Source organism: Podarcis erhardii (genome assembly GCF_964252035.2).
Source record: "Podarcis erhardii genome assembly, chromosome: 9".
NCBI lineage: Eukaryota > Metazoa > Chordata > Lepidosauria > Squamata > Lacertidae > Podarcis > Podarcis erhardii.
The window spans coordinates 23,370,773-23,391,323 of record NC_138512.1 but is presented as its reverse complement, the minus strand read 5'-3'; the positions used below and the strand labels follow the sequence as shown (position 1 = coordinate 23,391,323).

The window sequence follows — 20,551 nt, the reverse complement described above, 5'->3', positions numbered from 1 at the left end:
TAAATGGAACAAATAAGATCTATGGAACTTTCTGGTTTTCGGTAGCAATGAACTTTAAGGGAAATTGTTTTAAGATGGTCACTCAAGGCAAGTAACTGGTTGGGAAAAGTTAAAGGTTTGTGGGGAAGGAGATGGAAAGTTCTAGACATGCAAACCCAGGGAGCCATATGTAATGCTCCACTGGCATGAGAGATTTCTGAGCACGCAACAGAGCTTTCTCTTCCTGTCCTCTTCAGCGCCCCCCCCCATGTATTCTCAAAACCAGCTCCAAAAGGCTGGGGGAACCCCTGGAGCAGATTTAGGGGGCACACAGGGAGGAGGACAGGAAAAGGAAGTCCCCCTGCACCAGTGGAACTGCATGCACAGAGCACTGGATACAACTGAAGGAGTTATATTCCATATGCAGCAAGAGTTTGGAAAGGTGGTAAAGAACTAGAAAATGATAGTGCAGATCATTAAAGATATTTTGATTTTGCAATGGATCCAAATTGTCTGTTTTATTAAAAAGAATTATCAAAATTTCAGTACCTGCACTGCTCATTGTTTTGTGTAGCTCTATAATCAATTTTGTTTTTTAATTCTCTGTGTGATATGGGTAGGAAGGCGGGAGGATGTCAAACTTGTATTTTGTAACCATGGCATATCTGTGCGGTTTATTGTTTTTAGTTTTTGTTTTTGATGGGTATTGCTTCTGTGCAGGCAAATTTACCATTTACACTAAACACACACACACACACACACACACACACACACAAATAAAAACAGGAGGGGTTTTTAATTTTTTTAAAAATAAAACCTGTAGAGAGATAGGTACTCATTTTATACATTCACGCACTCTCTAGAATTGACTACCCAGAAACCTATAAAAGCAACTGAAAACCAAGCAAGACTTAGCAGCTGAAGACACTTGGTTTAAGCAGAAATGGTTAAGGTGACAGCATTTATTATAAAAACCAGCAAAAGTATAACCAGATTTTGAAAAGTTGAGATCTTGTCATTAAATATTAGATGGTTATATCAGATTTTGATAGAGAGGAAGCGTTTCTGGTGTGGTTAGCTGTAATGTGCAAGAGATTGGAAGAGAATATTATTATTGGGGTTTTGTTTGAGTCAGGGCTTTTCCTAGGAGCCATTGGCATCAGAGACCGAGAGAGGCTGACATTGGATCTCCTTCTCTGACATCAGAGCTCTGCCTCTGATGTCAGTGGAGTATATCCAATCTATCATAGAATCCCATAGAACTGCACCCTTAGTGTAGCAAATGATGTGTGGAAGAGAGGCAGATGCAATTTATGTTGTGTAACTTTTCTAGAAAACGTTAAATCAAAAGTTACTCTGATTATTTTCCCAAGCTTACTTTCTGAGGAGCTAGAAGGAGGAAATGGCATAGGCTGGCAGGGAGAGTGCGAGAAAATCAGTGGGTTCTTCTCTATCTCATATTTTTATCAAAGCCAGAGAAGAATTTGGGGGCTTATAAATAACATCTATTCTGTATGAGCCCCCACTACCACCTTCATCCAAGCCTGATAGCCATTCCATGTGAGAGAGATGTGAGTCAGGGACCACCTTCCTTTGTTATTTGGTTCTTGTTTTTTGCTGTGCCGCTGCTAGAAGAGGGGGAAGCAATGTTTAAAGCAGTTCCCCCCACCCTTAAAAGGGTTGAAGCTATTGTTTCATTGTTTCTGTAATTACAGTTTTATTGTTTCCAATAGTATTCCTTGATTCTGTTTTGCTTTGAGTTCCAACCTACTTTCCTTCTGTCATGAAAGAAGAATGCTTGGGGGGGGGGGTTCTTCCTGGAGATTCATACATATTTTTTAAAAATTCCCATGAGGGAATGTGGTCCTCTGGCTGATAAGAAGTTGTTGTTGTTGTTGTTGTTGTTGTTGTTGTTGTTGTTGTTGTTGTTTTGCAGGAATGTTGAAGTATCCCTGCATGTTGTTGGTGATGAGGAATCTTCAAAAATAACTTCTGGTAGCAAAAGAGTCTAGCAGGGATTGTCTGAGGAGTCCTTGATCCCAATTTCCCTCTAAATTCCATCTTCATCCACCACAACAGCATCTCTTGGTGCTCTGGAGAGAAGGTTGCTGTTTTTACTGGGGCCGTTTCTAAAGAGGGATCTTCCCTCTGTTGAGGCCCTAGGTAACCTACTTCAAGATCAATAAGCAATTACCAGGAGCAGGATGTCAGCAGTGGGGTACCAACAGCCTTTCTTTCAGCAAGTCGTTTTCAGTAAGAGCAGGGCCAGGACTGGATATTATATGTAACCCAATTTTATAACAACCATCTCTGGGGGAAAGGATTGCTTGGATCCACCTCATTAACTGACTAATGCAGCAGTGGATGTTTTCTTTGTTCCTAGATGACAAAAGGTACCACTTTCTAAGGCATGACTTATTGGAATTGTGAGTTACTTCCTTTTGGAATCATTCATTCTGTAGCTGGTTGAGCCGTTTGTTGACTTAGCTAAGGAAGTGATTTAATTAAAAAAACCACCTATCTAACAGACCTGCTTGCCAGTATAGAAGCTCACCTCTACATTATATTATTGGGGGTTCTCCTCAAAAATGGCTGCTGTAGACCAATAAAGCACAAACAAGTAAGGAAGTGGAGAAACGCCCGCTATTTGGATATCTGAATCAGCCATGTGTGTAGCGAGATTTTGGTATAATCATTTGTGTTCGGATAAGTGAATTTTTGCTTAGCAAGCAAGTAGATAGCGGGACCTGTGCGTATTCATATTAAAACAACCATATAAACAACAATAAAGTAATAGTTAAGCCAGTTACTACAAGCAAATAGGTAAAGCATCAACTACAACAACTATACTTCTGTAGCACAGAGAGCATTACAATTTCATGTGGTTTCATCAAACAACATCCCCCTTCAACAAGGACATCCCAAGAAGGTGTTAGGGCTTGGACAGGTTGGTATAGAGTGAGGTGCTCCTTCAAGGATTGGGGTGCTGTGTAATTTATGGCTTTATGGGGAGGGAGAAGAAGAGGAGGAGGAGGAAGAGGAGTTTGGACTTGATATCCCGCCTTTCACTCCCCTTAAGGACTCTCAAAGCGGCTAACAATCTCCTTTCCCTTCCTCCCCCACAAGAAACACTCTGTGAAGTGAGTGAGGCTGAGAGACTTCAGAGAAGTGTGACTAGCCCAAGGTCACCCAGCAGCTGCATGTGGAGGAGCGGGGAAGTGAACCCGGTTCACCAGATTACGAGTCCACCGCTCTTAACCATACACCAAGCTGGCTCCCCGGTAACATCAACACCTTAAATTGGTCCTCCTCCCTTCTGCCTTTGTCTCTTCCCACCAGTGCTTTCTCATGGGTAGTGGCAGCTGAGGGAGCCAAGTTGCTGCTCTGAACTCTCTCACCACAATCCCCATTTTTTTATTTTAAAAAAACATTAGTTTGCTGAACCCCTGGCCTACCTGGCAGCAAGTCAACATGTCAAGTCCAAAGGTCAGGAAATGTAGTCCAGGGTTAATCCAAGTAGTCAAGTCTGAAGTCCAACAGTCAGGATACAGTCCAGAGTCAAATCCAAAGCACAGTCTGTAGAGCTCCAGATGCAAAAGTCAAAATCCCTCAACATGGGCAGTCGGGCAGACGCAGCACCTCAGCTCAGCTTCACTTTTGTACTTTGCATGCTGATAGCAGCATCTGGGTTTGATGAGGCATGGGACCCTCCACTGTTACAAGTTATAAAAGATCTAGAGAGAATTGTCAAAAATGGTACTATTTATTGATAATTCAATATCATTACTGGATTCTGTAGACGTAATTTATCACTGCCAAGCACTATGCTTTTGGATCGATAAACAGAAATTGAAAGAGAAGATCTTAATTATAAGCTTTATGTATATTGCAGTTTTGGTATGTTTTTGTATAAATAGATGTGATTCCTTTTTTTTTAATAATAATTTTTATTGATTTTACAACATAAACAAAAAACAAAACAAACATAATGCGACTTCCCCAAACCTCCCCTTCACTGCATCCAAATTTCAAAATTTTTAGCAATTCTTCATCCCATTTTTATATTTAATTCTCTTTAAAAAGAGTTTCTGCTTTATAAATTTCGATTTATAGCTGTAATTCTTAGTGTCCAATCCCCTGACATCTTAACATTCCGAAATTTTACAACAATTTTTAAGATAGATTTTAAATTTTTTCCAGTCCTCCTCCACTGTCTCTTTCCTCTGGTCACGGATTCTGCCGGTCATCTCTGCCAGTCCCATAAATTCAGTCACCTTGGTCTGCCATTCTTCCAGAGTAGGTAGTTCTTTAGTCTTCCAATACTTCGCCAAAAGGATTCTTGCTGCTGTTGTTGCGTACATAAAAAAGGTCCTATCTTTCTTTGGTACCAATTGGCCGACCATGCCCAAGAGAAAAGCCTCCGGTTTCTTTACAAATGTCCACTTAAGGATTTTCTTAATTTCATTGTAGATCATTTCCCAGTAGGCCTTAATCTTTGGGCAGGTCCACCAAAGGTGATAAAAAGTTCCTTCACATTCATTACACTTCCAGCAATTGTTATTGGGCAAATAATATATCTTTGCAAGCTTGACTGGGGTCATGTACCACCTATAGATCATTTTCATTATGTTCTCTTTCAGGGCACTACATGCCGTAAATTTAATACCTGTGGTCCATAACTGCTCCCAGTCAGCAAACATAATATCATGACCAATATCTTGTGCCCACTTAATCATGGCTGATTTAACCGTTTCATCTTGTGTATTCCATTTTAGCAGCAGATTATACATTCTAGACAAATTCTTAGTATTGGGTTCTAGCAATTCTGTTTCTAACTTTGACCTCTCCTTCTGAAATCCTAGTTTTCTGTCCTGCTTAAAAGTTTCATTAATCTGGTAGTAATGTAACCAATCTCGGACTTTAGGTTTCAATTTCTCAAAACTCTGTAGTTTCAGCTTTTCACCATCATATTCTATAATTTCACAATATTTTGGCCAGTCTGTATCCATGTTCAATCTTTTTACCGCCTTAGCTTCCATTGGTGACAGCCACCTGGGGGTTTTACTTTCAAACAAATCTTTATATCGATTCCATACATTATACAATGCTTTCCTAATAATATGATTTTTGAAATTTCTATGTACCTTTACCTTGTCATACCATAAATATGCATGCCAACCAAAACTATTATCATAGCCTTCCAGGTCCAGAATGTCTGTATTCTCAAGAAGTAGCCATGGTTTCAGCCAGCAAAAAGCTGCTGCTTCATAATAAAGTTTTAAGTCCGGCAGGGCAAAGCCCCCTCTATCCTTTGCATCCGTCAAAATCTTAAATTTAATTCTGGGTTTTTTGCCCTGCCAGACAAATTTAGATATATCTTTCTGCCACTTCTTGAAACAGTCCATCTTATCTAAAATTTGCAATGTCTGGAACAAAAACAACAATCTCGGCAATACATTCATCTTAATTACAGCAATTCGGCCTAACAAGGAAAGTCTCAATCTTGACCATATATCGAAATCTTTCTTCACTTCAGCCCAGCATTTCTCATAGTTATCTTTAAATAAGTTCACATTCTTAGATGTTAAATTCACCCCCAGATATTTTACCTTTTTAGTAATTTCCAAACCAGTTTCTCTTTGAAAACTATCTTTTTCCCCCACCGTAAGATTTTTTTCCAACACCTTTGTCTTGTGTTTATTCAATTTAAAACCTGCTACCTGACCAAATATTTCAATAAGTTCCAAAACTCTTTTTGTACTAGTTTCTGGCTGTTGTAGTGTCAAAACTAGGTCATCTGCAAATGCTCTTAGCTTATAATGTTTAGTTCCGACCTGTATACCTTTAACCAGCTGGTCTCTTCTAATCATATTAAGGAGAACCTCCAGTACCGATATAAACAATAGAGGGGAAATTGGGCATCCCTGTCGTGTCCCTTTCTCTATTGGAATTTCATCCATAACCATACCATTTACAATAAGTTTGGCCTTTTGCTCAGAATAAATTGCACTTATACCATTTTCAAAGTTCTTGCCTACCCCCATTCCTTGGAGATTCCTCTTCATAAAGCTCCAACAAATATTGTCAAAGGCTTTCTCTGCATCCACAAAAATCAAAACAGCTTTTCTATTTATGTCAGTTTCCAAAAGTTCTAGAATATCTATAATATTCCTCACATTATCTGACAAATGCCTGCCTGGTAGAAAGCCTGTTTGGTCCCTGTGAATCTCCTCTAACAGCACTTTTTTAAATCTTTTTGCTAGAATGTCTGCAAAAATTTTATAATCCACATTCAAAAGTGATATAGGGCGGTAATTCTTGACTTGATGTTTCTCAGTTTCTGTCTTTGGTATAAGTGAGATGAATGCTTCCTTCCACGATTCGGGAGCCTTTTTCCCCTCCAAAATTTGATTGCAGACTTCTTTCAATGGTTGTATTAACCAATCCTTCAATACTTTATAATATCTCGCAGTTAGTCCATCTGGTCCTGGTGATTTTCCCAGCTTCATATCCTGAATGGCACTCTCTATTTCTTGATCTGTAATTTTCTCATTTAAACTCCTTCTGTTGTTTTCAGAGATTTTTGATAGTCCGTATTTTCCAATAAATTCTTCTATCTCCTGTTCATTTTTTGGCCCTTGTTTATATAATTTCTTAAAGAAACTTTGAAAACAATTACTTATCTCATTTGGTTTATTGATAGACTTCCCATCTACTTCGAGTGATGTCACTGTATTCAATTTTTGTCTCTTTTTCAGTTGCCAAGACAGTAGCTTCCCACATTTATCTGCAGATTCAAAAGTCTTTTGTCTCATTTGTTTAATTTTCCATTCTATTTCCTGGTTCATCAATTCCATATATTGTGTTTGATAGAATTTTATTTCTCTTAATATCTCCTGGGATTTAGGCTTAGATCTCAATTTCTTCTCCCCTTCTTTTATTAGATTCCAAATTTTCTCTTTCTTCTCATTCTGCTTTTTCCTCTTTATTGAATTCTGTTGTATTAGGAAGCCACGCATCACGGCTTTACTTGCGTCCCAAATGATTCTTTTTTCTGTATCTGATCTCAAATTAATCTCGAAGTAGTCTTTAAGTGTTTTTTGGGCCTTTTTGCAAATTTCCCCATCTCCAAAGAGGGTGTCATTCATTCTCCATCTAAAGGTTCCAGCTGTTGTCAGTTTCATTTCCATCTTGACAGCATTGTGGTCAGAGCAGGTCTTTGGGCAGATTTCTGTTTTTTTAACCTTTGATGCCAGATTACTGGAAATCCATATTTGATCAATTCTAGTCCATGTCATTTTTGCTTCAGAGAAGAAAGTCCCCTCCCTTTCCAGAGGGTTCCTAGTTCTCCAAATATCGATCAGATCCATAGTGTCAGTCAGGTCAAAAAAAGTCTTTGGTAGTCTTCCGTCATTAGATATTGTTTGTCTTTGGGCCTTATCCATGTTTGTAGAGACGACTCCATTCATGTCACCCATCATTATAATTTTAAAGTCCAAAAAGTCCATTAAAGTCTCATGCAACTTCTTGAAGAATTCAGCCTTCCCCTCATTTGGTGCATAAACTCCAACAATCAATATTTTTTCTCCATAAATTTGGATTTCCACTGCCAGGTATCTTCCTTGGTCATCCTTAAAGATCAATTTTGGTTCAAATTTTTCCTTGACATAAATCACAACTCCTCTTTTCTTGACTCTATCTGATGATATAAATTCTTGTCCTAATCTCTTGTTTATTAAAAGTTTTCTATGTATCCTGGCAATGTGAGTTTCTTGTAAACAGATTACGTCTAGATGTTCCTTCTTTAATAAATGAAATACTTGGCCCCTTTTTCGAGGGTGGTTCAAACCATTGCAGTTCCAACTGAAGAGTTGCAGAGACATTTTGGTTACTGGGTAGACCTTCCACCGACTGCACCAAGTTGTTGTTCCTCCTCGGTCGGTGCTCGGTTCAGTCCAAATGATAGATTTGAGATGTCCGGTACTTCCTCCTCGCTGACAGTTCCTTTCTGAAGATCCTCTTGATTTCTTTCCAAAAAGAACTCTTTATCCTGGTTTGTTTTTATTTTAATTTTCTTCCCTTTGAAGCTAAAGGACAGCCCTTGTGGAAATTCCCACCTGAATGGGATGTTATTCTTCTTAAGTAGATCAACTAGTTCTTTAAATTGAGATCTAACCTCCAAAAAGTATTTAGGAATATCCTTGAAGATTTGAATCTGGGAATTTTTAATGACCAAGGCCTTCTGGAAGTGTAGGTTCAATATTTTGTCTCTTTGTTCCTTTGATCCTAAGGTAATTAAACAATCTCTTGGCTTCTTCCCTTGCTTCCTGCCAATCCGAAAGGCTGAGGTTATCATAAATTCGTCTTCCTCTCCATCTAGCTCATCATTCCAGAAGTCTTGAAATTTGTCTGTGAGGAATTCCCCGAGCTTGTCCTCTTCCTCTTCTGGAACCAGTCTTAATTTCAGATTCTTACTTTTCCTTTCCAGTTCTAGTAGGGCTAATGCTGAATCATGTTCATGTACTTTTTTTACAATAGGCGCAAACTTTCCTTTGGTTTCTTCAGCAGTGGACCTAGCACTCTCGGCTATTCTCCTTGTTTCCGTAGATTCTTGAACCAAACGGTTTATAGAATCTGTATTAGATGAAATTGTTGTTGTATTCAGGTCTAGTCTTGTTGTCAATTCCGTCAATTTCTTAGAGTTCTCTGTAGACTGTTTAGTGAGTTCTGCAGATTGCTTGGTAAGTACTTCTAGTGACTGATTTATTTTAAGCAGGGCCTGTGTCATTGACTCCATTGATGCTGCTGTTATTTTTTCTTGTGCAGCTGCTGCTCCTGATAAGGAGCCTCTTTTTTGAGCTTGTTTTTGAGCCTGCTTTGTTTTACTTCTTGTTGAAATCTCTTCTGGCGGGTTGCTCATAACTCAAGGTCATTCACACAGGAAAGTTGCAAGTGGAAAATCCCACTGGATACTCCGTAATGTAACTAAAGCCCTCTAGAGGAGGAAATTGTAACCGTCCAAAGGCACCCAGAACAAAGAAACAGAAAGTCCAAAGGCAAAAGTCCCATTAAAAGTCTTTAGTTTGTAGCACTTTACTGTTAAAATTGTAATCCACCAAAGTCCCGAGTATGTTTCAAAATAAGTCTTATTTTGTAGCCGCTGTCTTTTGACAGCTCACTTGACAGTTCCTTTTTTCAGGCGATCGCTGCTCCGGCAGCCTGGCCAGAAGTATCAGCAGCAGAGGTTTTTTATTCCTTATCCCTTTCTTTTGCAGGTTAAATTAATTCTATTTCCTCCCCCCCTTCTCCTGCACAACAGGGGGGAGATCCTTTCGATGTCTGGTTTAATAAGAGTTAAAAGGAAAGTCCATTTAAACACAGCTTAGTCTTTTCATTGCTCCGTTAATCATGCAGTTCCGGGAGGCTGACTTCCTTAATTTTGCCTTCCCGTTTTCAGCCAAATCTTCTAAATTTTTTAAGTCCCGTCTTACTTTTGCGATCTTACTCACGGGTATTGTTGTTGCCAATCGTTGATTTCAGAAAGGAATCGGCGCTCTCCGTTAATGGCGACGCGGCTTCACTCCGTAAGCTGGGTAGCGATCCTCAGCACCGCGCTCACCCCGATGCCGCTCCGGAGCCTTTAAAAAGGCTCTTTCACGATGCCGGGGGGGCGCAAAGGTGCCCACCGAATCTCCTTGCTCACAGGCTTCAGCGCCTGTGATTTTAGGGGTCCCCCGCTTGCCGTAGCGGGTAAGACCCGAACTTACGGAGCAGTCCTGCCTCGGAGCTTGAGGCTAGGACCGCCATCAAACGCTGGCGCCGACCGGAAGTCTCAAATAGATGTGATTCCTAGGCACCCTTAATTTAAACTGCTTATTTTAAGATTTTTATAATGAATCATAGAATGTGATACAGATTTGTTCTTATAACTTTTTGCCTATAAATCATTGCATTGATGTTGTTCTTAGCTTCCTCCTGCTTTGAATAAAATAAAATAAACCAGAATCCCAGAAAGCAATTGAAAAGGGCAACTTATTGATATTTTGGAAGATAATTTGTGTCTTGCATACACTTAGATAATGCACTGTGGAGGTTGTGACACCACAGAGAATCAACTCAACAGATGATTATATATTACTGAAATTGATCAGCATACCGGTTAAAAATGCTATTTTAAAATGATATTGAAATGGAGAGTAGATTGTAATTCGAAATTCCTTTACTGGCGATACATTTACAACCAGACTCATAATCCAGAAGAAAGATGTTCAAGTTCTTCACAGCTAAATTAAAAGAAGATAAAATACAAGCAAAGAGTTCCTGTTAAACTGTAAGCTCTATTAAAGGAGACTGAGTAAAATGGTCAGTTAAAATGGACCAGTTAAAATGGTTAAGGGCACACAAGAAATGAAGAAATCACTGACTAAAATCCCTCCTTCATGAACAACGGAATTCCCCAAACAGATATTAACTACTGTATTCCTTAACATTTTGGACATAAAGAAGAATGAGTAGAATAAGGCTTTTTATTCCAAACACTAATGGATTAAATCAGTCAGTCAAAAGAGAGAAGAAATGGTACCCTTTCATAAGCAAGCCAAACCAGACCTTGTATAGTTATACTTGTTCGACAATGCAGGAAAGACAAACCACACAAGTTAAGTTTTCCCCTGATCCTCAGTATAGCTCTACCACTCACTGATCTCAATATCTCAGCCAAAATGTGTAAGAAATAAAATAATTTTAAATAAATAAATTAAAACTTACCTATATAACATGATTTCAATAAATGGTCATGAGACGTTCATAATAAAAACAATCCTTAATCCAGATAATGTAGATCAACAACTGACAGCTGTTAACTGACCAGTCAGCTAGTGAACTCTGGCCAAGCAGGCTCTCCTGATTGGTTAAAAACCCTTGATGATGTCATCAACATAAGGTTTGTAACAACAATGCAGTGAGGTAGGTAAGCATCATTAGGTCATAACTGCTGTTAACTGAGATCTGTAAGGACTCTAGCTGGGCAGAAAAACCATTTCCAGGACTCGGCAAGAGAAAGAGTTGAATTGACTGGTTTATGCTGATAACATAGCCAAGATATATAGATATAGACTTTAGCTGTCTAGCTATTTATAGAACAAGGAATCTCCACAGCTTACAGTGAAATCCTATGCGCGTCTACTCAGCAGTAAGCCCCATTAAGTTCAATGAGATGTACTTAAGCAAAACAAACAAAATATTTAAATTGTAGTTGAGATCAGTGCAGAACCTGCAGCATTCAGGAAGATCAAAGTCATGAAGCAGTATCTTTAAATAGCCTTAAAATAAAATAAAAAATATGATTAGTAATGGGACCAAACAATCTTCTTTAGGCAGGGTGATCAAGTGGTGCCACCTCTGAAAAGGCCCTGCCCTTCATGAACACTTTCTGTACTTCAGATGGCAGGGGCACACAAAGAGGGTCTCAATGGAAGATCTAAAGTCCAAGCAGAGCCATGAGTATGGAAGTTACTGTATTCTAAATATTCCCCAAGGACAGTTAGGGTTTTAAAGACTAAAAATAGTACTTTACTTGAACCCAGAAATGTATCTGAAGCCACTGCAGATGATACAGTATCTGCTCTGAACAGTGAACATGAGAAAGCATTCTAGAAGTTTATTATCTTCAAAGGCAGCCCCACATAAGATTATACTATAGTACAGTGGTACCTCGGGTTAAGAACTTAATTCGTTCTGGAGGTCTGTTCTTAACCTGAAACTGTTCTTAACCTGAGGTACCTCTTTAGCTAATGGGGCCTCCCACTGCTGCCGCGCCGCTGCTATGATATTTCTGTTCTCATCCTGAAGCAAAGTTCTTAACCCGAGGTAATATTTCTGGGTTAGCGGAGTCTGTAACATGAAGTGTCTGTAACCTGAATTGTCTGTAACCAGAGGTACCACTGTAATCTAAAACATCTGGAGGGCATGACGTTGAGGAAGGTTACTGTAATCCAATCTAGAAATGACCAAGACCTGTGGCCTGATCTAGCTTCTCAAGAAAAGAACACTGCTGGTGCACTGGCCCAAATTGGTGAAAGACAGTTCCAGTCACTGCTGCTAGCTGACTGTCCAGGATGAGGGTTGGGCCTACAAGTACTCTCAAACGTTGAGCTTCATATGCGAAATAGGCGGAATCCTGAAACCTAGCTTACCAGAATCCCCAACCAACAGTAGTTCTGTCTTGTCTGAATTAACCTTTGGTGAGTTCACCCTCATCAGAATTCTGGTCTTGGACTTCCAATGCCTCCCTGGCACTTGAAGTTAGAAATAGTTAGACACTAGCCCAATTATACGGCTTTCCCAGTACACTCATGTGGATGTCAAGAGGCATGATGGATCCTTGTGGAACTCCATAACCCAAAAGTTCTGGAGTGGAACAGCAGCCTCCCCACGCCACATTCTAAGATCAACACATCAGGAAAGACCAAACCACTACAAAATATCATTTCCCCCTGCTATTCCTATTCCAGGCAGGTGATCCAGAAGAATACCAGGATCAATGGTATCAAAAGCCACTGAGAGATCTCAAGGATCAACAGTATCACAGGCTGGCCAAGGCAGGTTTGCTTCCAAAATATGTTTGGAAGCCAGACTGGATTGGATCTAACTAATCAGTTTCATCAAAGAATACCTAGAGATGGATCTCTAGCATATACTCAAAGAGCTTGCCTATATAGGCAGTTTTAATAACCACCTGTCAGGGAACTGCCATCAGGGCCAGAGGGAGAGAGCGGGCTCCGGAGGGGTCCCAGAGAGCGTCCCGGGATGGGGAGAGGCAGCCCATCTTCTGGGGAAGAGAATCAGCGTAGCACCAGTGGAGAAGGGGGGCAGATGGGGGAATCGGCGAGGCGGTCCCATGACTCCTTGCCAGGGACCAGCGGGGAGAGTAAGGGTCCTCCGCTGCCTACACCCTCCTTGCGCAGAAGGCTTCCGCGCAGGGAGAGTAGGAGGAGACTAGGCGTCAAAGAGCTTCTTTGCTGGAAGAAGTTCAAGAAACGCCCACTGATGGATTCTGCCAGCGATTGAGACAGCCACGGGTGAGTGGCTGTCCAGACAGAGAAGGTTCACTCAGGCAACCAAGCCAGGTTTTGCACTGGTTTACGCACGAGCAACCCCTAGAACCATTACACCACCACTCTGTTTAAAATCTCTTATGTAGGCAAGCTTTTTGAGTAGAGTCAATTTATGTAGGAAAAAATCAGGTTACGTAGTTTCTAGATGTGGGTTTTGGAGTCATTTAGCTATTCTGGCATATACTATTTTTCCACTGGGTGATATTTTATCGGGGGGGGGGAGGGTTCAGAATATAAAGTCTTTGGTGTAAGCTTTGGATTGATTTAGCAATGATGGTATTACGTACTATTTGTTTATTGTTTCATTTCGCCCTCTAGTTGGGAGATTTAAAGGCTGGTGGCTTGGAAAGAGTGCATCCTACATTTGGAGCCACTTATTCTATATAATCTATTGTTTGTATGCCGTGTCTCCATGTAAATTTGCTCAAAGCAGCTCGCAACACAACAACAACAAATGTAAATCCATGCAGTATAACAGTAACAATCAAATCATTTCAAAACATAATGGGGCAAACCAACAAATAGCAATTCAACATGATAAGGCAATATTATGAGCCAAGACTGGATCGCTGGCTAGTTCCCAGTTACAGAATTGTCTTTGAGAATATTGTGTAGATGATGCAGTATGAAGAACGTTTTCACTTACCCAATGAATTCATTTATATGTAATCTAATGGGTGCAGAACATTTGTTAGGAAAGCAAGCAAGAGTAATATATGTTAGTCCTTTCCTTATCTCTGTCCCTGGACAACCTCATGTTCTGAAAATATTGTAAAAGGAAAAGAAATGAAAAACTTCCTGCCCATTATGGGAAAGATAGTCACTTATGTTAAGCACACATTTCCAGGTCTTTTTGATACCTTGGGTAGAATTTTATTTTAATGTGCCGGTCCACATTTTAGTCAGTAGGGGGAACCGCCTGCTCATTGTGAAAACATTTCACTTCCCACTTTATTTAGCTTAAATTTTGGTGTTTGACTTCTGCTGTGACTTGGCTCAAAGGTCAAGGCTGAGGCGATATCAGGAGAAATGTTCTCTCGCTCGCAGGATCTCAAAATTCCCTTGTCACCGAAGAGTGAATGTTTTGTCCCAGGGAGAAGAAAAATGTTAATCCTCTCCCCTTATCTTTCCCCCATCTCCACTTTCGTTCGCAAAAGCTTTTGAACATTTTCAACAAGAGGGAGAAAAAGATTTGGCTGAAGAAAACAGGATTCTCTCTGCCGCCAACCCCCGGCACAGAACATTAAATGGCCTGTCTTGCAATAATAGACTATTCCCCCTTCTTCATCCCTATGCTTGCATTGTTGCATATGTCTGTGGATCGCCACTGCAGGTCTTGAGGGAGCTATTGTTCATTGTAAAGAAATATAAAAGAATGTCATTATAAGTTCGAATTTCTACAGTGCCTTTTGCTAGGTTTTATATATATATATATATATATATATATATATATAGTCGCATAAGGGCCCTGTGGGAAAAGAAACATCGATAGTTTGTCTGTACTGCAGACAGAAGAAATGGCTTGACACTGAAAAGGTCTGCGGTGGGAGGGGGCAGAAATACCTTGACCTACCAGAAGGCAAAACAAAAGCATCAGTTGAGGCCTTTTCTTTCAAAGCCCTGATAAATGCGAGGTCCTATTACCTGCTATAATCATTGTTTTGTTGTGAGTGAAGCCTTCCCTACATTCCTAATTTGTCTCAGGGACAGAAAAAAAAAACAGACAAGAAAAGGAAAATCCGCTGGAGCCAGTTCAAACGAACAAGGAGGCGCACCCTGACAGATAAAGGCTACCTGGGCAGAAAGTAGCCTCCCAAACTTTCTTCCCTTTGCTGATAATGATGATAATGTGGTACCTTCCATGTGTGTGCTTAAGAAGTTACTCTGGCAACTGCACATTATTTCCATCTGGTGACTTCACAACACATTTGTGTGAGGGAGAGGGAGAGGGAGAGGGAGAGGGAGAGGGAGAGGGAGAGGGAGGGAGGTATATACATCCATTGACTCACGCATATCCCTGTAAAAGATTCAAGGTAGGTAGTTTATTCTTCCATGAACATCGAATGACCTCATAGCTCTCAACTGCCCTGATTAAATCGGGACATCCCATTTGTGGGTGCTATGCTCTTAAGCATGGTGCCCCAAAACACACAAGGTCATGCCATTGTGTGAGATCACAGAGCCCCAAAACGCACCTTAATCAATTCAGAATTCATACAGTAATCATGTCCTTAAAAGATGCTTGTTAACTAGAGAAACTATGTGCTGAATTATTGGAGAAACCTAGGACTCAGCTATGTAGCTGCAAACAAAACGTTTTAAATGTGTTGTAAAGTACAATATACAAATGCAACACTAGATGGCAACAATGAGCTATGTCAAATTCAATGTATTTTTAAAACTTTTGTTTAAAAAAACCAAACATTTTCACAGCCTTTTTTTATACGTATATAGATTCCACCCTGGTCTTTGTTCTGTGGTACAAGGCCAATGAGATGCCCAGTGAGTGTTTGGAAGCATTCTTCAAACTCAAAATTCCCTTGGGGATCATACTAGCAAGAATATTGGCACTGAAAGTGTCATTCTGATTGACTGACAGTGCTTTCAGTAACGGATTGGTGATGGTTTTGGCCTGTGAACTATGGAGCGAAGAAATTACCTCACGCGGAGAGATCCATCTGAACAATTTACTACTCTACCAAGTGAGTGATTCTTTCCAGAGGATGGAAAGAGTGATTTAAAGACACTCAGAAATTTATTGGGTGTGATAGAAGTGAAGAACAGCTGCAAGGAGGGATGACTTCTTTGAGTAACTAAAATCTTTTGGTGGGAAGATGCACTCCATCATTCTGCTCTACAAAAAAGTCATGCTGCACTTCTCTTGTAGGGATATAATAGATGATCGTTATAAAGTACTGATATACTGGGTAATGATACATACAGCTATTATTTTCTTCATTATCAATAATCTCCTGCAGTGGATCTGAATAAGACAGTATCATTCTTCAATTAATAAATTGGAGTCTTACGTTTGCATGTGGTGTGAGAAGTATGTTTCTGAATCCTGTACAACTCCTGGGTACAGTGTGCCATCGGCTATAATGACATACAATAGTCCCACACTGTAATGTTAATGCCAGAATCAACCCCTCAGTTTGGGCAGGTAGCTGACTGTGGTGTCTTTATTCTTTTAGGAGGGATTCAAGGGGTCTTACCAGGAAAATATTAGAACACATTTCAATCTGGACAAGCCAGATTGAATTGTGTATTGTCTTAAGAAACTCACATGAGTTTGCAACTAGTTTTCTGCTGTGTAAAGGGGAATGCACTCTGCTAAGTAAAGGAAGTTGCTAGCGCAAGTTAGGTAGGATATTAATAAACAATATATCCTCTCCTGCCACCTTGAACATTCCCACAAGAAGAAGTCCCAGCAAAGAAAGAATGAATACAAAAACTTGTGGAATGTGCAGAAATGGCAAAACTTACCGGAAGAATAAGAAATCAAGATAACAAACTTTTTATAAAAGAATGGAAATGGTTTGTTGAATATTTACAGATAAATAGTAAACAGATAAAAACATCGGCAGGATTATTGTAAAAACATGCAGTTTCATAAGAGTATATATTTTAAAAAGATGAATAAATAAGCAAATTAAGTTAATTTGGATATGCAGAAGATATTAAAAATAAATTTAAGGAACCTCAGAAAGAGGGGGAAGTGAGTCAAGTTTTGAAATGTCAAAATGATTGTAAAATCAGTGAAATGTATAAATCTTTTTTTTAAAAAAAACCCAATAATTTGCAATCAGAAGAATAGGGTGGGTCCTGAAATATCTCTCACAGGTGTTAATAAAACAGGGTAGAGAGACGTGTCTTCAGCATATGATGAAAGCTAAATAATGATGGACCTCTGTGGGCATAGGTGCCTTCTCATGCCAAAGATTGTGGGTGCCTGCAACAAAGAGTTTCAAAATTGACTTTGTAGGGGCCCAGCCCCACAAATATATTATTGTGGGTGCCAAAGCACCCCCCGGGCCCTGGAATTTGCTCCAGTGTCTGTGGGGAGGGGATTCCCCAGCATAGGGGCTGCCACAGAGAACACCTTCTTCTGGATCCATCTCCATCCCCCAAACCTCCCATGGCAGCAGAACCTCTAAGAGGAGCCTCTAGTGGACCCAAGTCATTTCTACAAAGGTAAGGAGCCCTTCCATTCATGGAAGAGGAAAGCTGGATCCCAGCCAAAGGTTTTTACGTGTGACCAGTTTTTTTAGATGGGTTTTCTGTGTGAGCTAACGCAAGCAAATACCAATACTAGAGTGTATATGAAGTAGAGTTTTAATGCTAACTTTTTGGCCAGGTATCCTGGAGGTTGTGAAGAAGTTCCTGGTTTTGAAGAGGAACATGCCTATCAACAAGGCTTGCTGTGGTAGCCAAATAATAATAACAACAACAACAATACAGATAGATCTATCTACAATCCTTTTTCTAAAATGTCATTTTTTCCCCTTCCCTTTTATTTTCACTGAAGCTTTGAAGTAAATACGAAGGGAGCCAGACCTAAGCAAATTACGTGAAGACTGAAACATTTTTGACATCTCAAGGCGGAGGTTTCTTTTTACCCCTTTTCGGTGCTCGGGCTTTGTTTCATCTCAAGTACACGAGTGACAAAAGTGATGAAGGAAGATTGGACAGCTGGCCTGAGCTTCCTTGTGGAAGATGTAGACAGAAGCATCATGCCGCTTGCCTCCTTTTCGGAGCCCCACACAGCCTGTTTGAAGAATACCTTTAACTGCTTTCTTGCTGGAGGAAGAAAGCAGAGGAGGATCAAGGAGGATACAGTGTCACCTCCATTCTTTTCATAGGCACTGTTGAGCAATAGGCTCAATGGAATGGGTGAAATTTCAAACCCATTTGCAACTGGGCTTCAGCAGGGCTCCAGGGGACTGCAGGAGAATTTTACAGACACCACCCTTCAACATGGGCTTCCTTTATATATCTGCTGGGGGGGGGGGGAGAGAAAACAAATGAAAAGAACCCTGCAAGAAAAAAATGAAGTGGTTTCCTTTCAATTCAGGAAAGTTATTTGCCATGCTAATTTACATGATGAACTTACTAGAAGTTAGAACATCCGAACACACAAAATTGTTGTTTAGTCATTTGGTCGTGTCTGACTCTTCATGACCCCATGGACCAGAGCATGCCAGGCACTCCTGTCTTCCACTGCCTCCCGCAACCAACCATCTCGTCCTCTGTCGTCCCCTTCTCCTTGTGCCCTCAGTCTTTCCCAACATCAGGGTCTTTTCCAGGGAGTCTTCTCTTCTCATGAGGTGGCCAAAGTATTGGAGCCTTAGCTTCAGGATCTGTCCTTCCAGTGAGCACTCATGGCTGATTTTCTTAAGAATAGATAGATTTGATCTTCTTGCAGTCCATGGGACTCTCAAGAGGCTCCTCCAGCACCAAAATCCTATATTTAACCAAATTTAATACACACGGAGGATGCCCTCTGTTGTGTACACAGCCCTAAACAAGACCATAACCCTGTATATATATGTTCTCAAACCCAGTGCAATCAATATGGTGGGATAAGTGGAATAGCCCCTAATGATTTTGTCCCTGGCCCTTTATACACTGATTGATCAGTGTAAACCCAATTTGAATGTGCCCAAAGTGTTTGTGTTTTGGCTCTCTGCAAGCAATCTAAGCTTTGCATTGCATTGCACGGCAGTGTACAGAGTGTGCAGGCAGACCCTTTGTTCCTACAGTTCATGTGCACACTGCTCCTTGTGCACAGAAGTGAAGAATAAGTAGAACTTGAGAGGCAGTGCTACCATCATGATTAAAATCCAACCCTGGACCAAAGCCTCTATTTGTTCCTGGGTGCAAACTGTAAACTACATGTTTCGCCCTGTGGGATAGCACTGGATAGAAAGCTATACCATCTCTTGCAATGCCATGGTCCTGATCCAACTCCTGTGTACAAGCACCAACCAATTTATGAGCATCCAATTGACACACAACTGCACACACAAGCATCACAGCAACACTGAAGTGGCTTGAAAAGGCGACGGAACGGGGTGGAGTGGACTTATGTGTGCTCCACTATCGTGTGGCCCAGTACACAACCCCCCCACGCAAAGTGGGGGTTGCCTGTACAATATTTAATACAATGGGAGAGTCCATTCATTCAAGGATGGACTCTAATACACTGTTCGAATAGTGTTATGTACTGAAGTTCTCACCCTGGGCGAGCAGGGGGATACTGTAGATAGTTTTCACTCAGGTCCACATATGCAAATAAGGGATTGAAAGTGACGTTCAGTGATTGGATAGTTACAGAAAATGGTTACTGTTGTGTTCTAGTGGAGCTCTATATAAGCAGGCTGGCTGAAGCCTTCAGTTCAGTTCTGTTCTGGCCTGTGAATAAACAAGAGCTGTTTGAAGAATCGCCGTGTTGTCTGATGCCATCACCCACGTGGACCAGATGATCAAATCCATAACTTGTCCCACCTTTCAAATGCCATAAATAGAGCCAACTGCATCAGTCCTTCTATTTGTTTACTTTTCTTGGCAAAAACATGCTATTTGGGCTGCTTACTAGCATAGCTCCTTATATGGAGTTATCTTGACAAAGGGCATGGGGAAGTCCATGCAGACAGGAATTAAAGCAGATTGACTAATTGCTGCTTGACAACAGAAAGAAGCTGCACACACACACACACACACACATCCAGCAGCCAAGTAGACCCCGAGGGAGCACAGTTTGTTTTTCTGTTAAGTGTCTCTCTACTTTCCAGCCACGCCACAGAGCAGTCCTTTTCCCATCAGTCAGGAAGCCCATTAAACCCCCAAATGCTGGAGCTGGTGGAGAATTAAAGTTTGATCACTGCCTGGCATCTTTTTTTGCAGTTACTTGAAAGATGACCACAGTAAGATAGATTTGCTTTCAATAAGTGATCTATCTAAAAGAATACCCCATGGGACACATGGATCTTCCCGGCACAGCATTAACCATGTTCCAATGGAGTGTATAGAAAACATTTGAACACAAGCATCTCATGCTGGTTGGTTTGCTTAACAGGAATCCTCTGGAAACTTTGCAATTAATATGCCACAGTATAAGTCTCCAAGATGACTGATGGGATTTTATTTGTATTTGTATCACCTGGCTAAATGCTAATGTCCAAAGTTGCTATCAGCAGCCTTGTCTATAAAGTAGCAAAGGATCTGAAATTAAAAGGCAATGATTAAGTCAGACCTCTAGGGCTGAGGCTGGTCAGCTTGCTGATTGAAGACCATATTCTGCCCCTCAAGCCAGTTTAAATGACCAAACGAAATTTTAATCAAGGATGGGGAGAAATGAAGCATTGCCCACAGTTTCACTTGTTAAGGGAAAGAAATTCTGTTACTGCATTCTTGGAAGTCCACAGTGTTACATCACAAGTCTCTTTAGATTGTAT

At 40.5% G+C, this 20,551-nt stretch overlaps 2 long non-coding RNA genes across 4 annotated transcripts in view; one reads left to right on the top strand and one right to left on the bottom strand.

Annotated features, from left to right (window-relative positions):
* LOC309349697 overlaps nucleotides 1-10,828 on the bottom strand; it is a 230,293-nt gene extending 219,465 nt beyond the window's left edge. For all 3 annotated transcript variants that reach the window (XR_014160098.1, XR_014160099.1, XR_014160100.1), the window contains exons 1-2: nucleotides 10,747-10,828; nucleotides 3,435-3,713 (exon numbers count right to left, since the gene is read on the bottom strand). This is a non-coding gene — a long non-coding RNA (uncharacterized lncRNA). The remainder of the gene's footprint in view (nucleotides 1-3,434; nucleotides 3,714-10,746) is intronic.
* Nucleotides 10,829-15,080: 4,252 nt separating this feature from the next.
* Nucleotides 15,081-16,130, top strand: LOC309350546. Its single transcript, XR_014160460.1, has 2 exons — nucleotides 15,081-15,127; nucleotides 15,549-16,130. It is a non-coding gene; the product is annotated as an uncharacterized lncRNA (long non-coding RNA).
* Nucleotides 16,131-20,551: the final 4,421 nt, after the last annotated feature.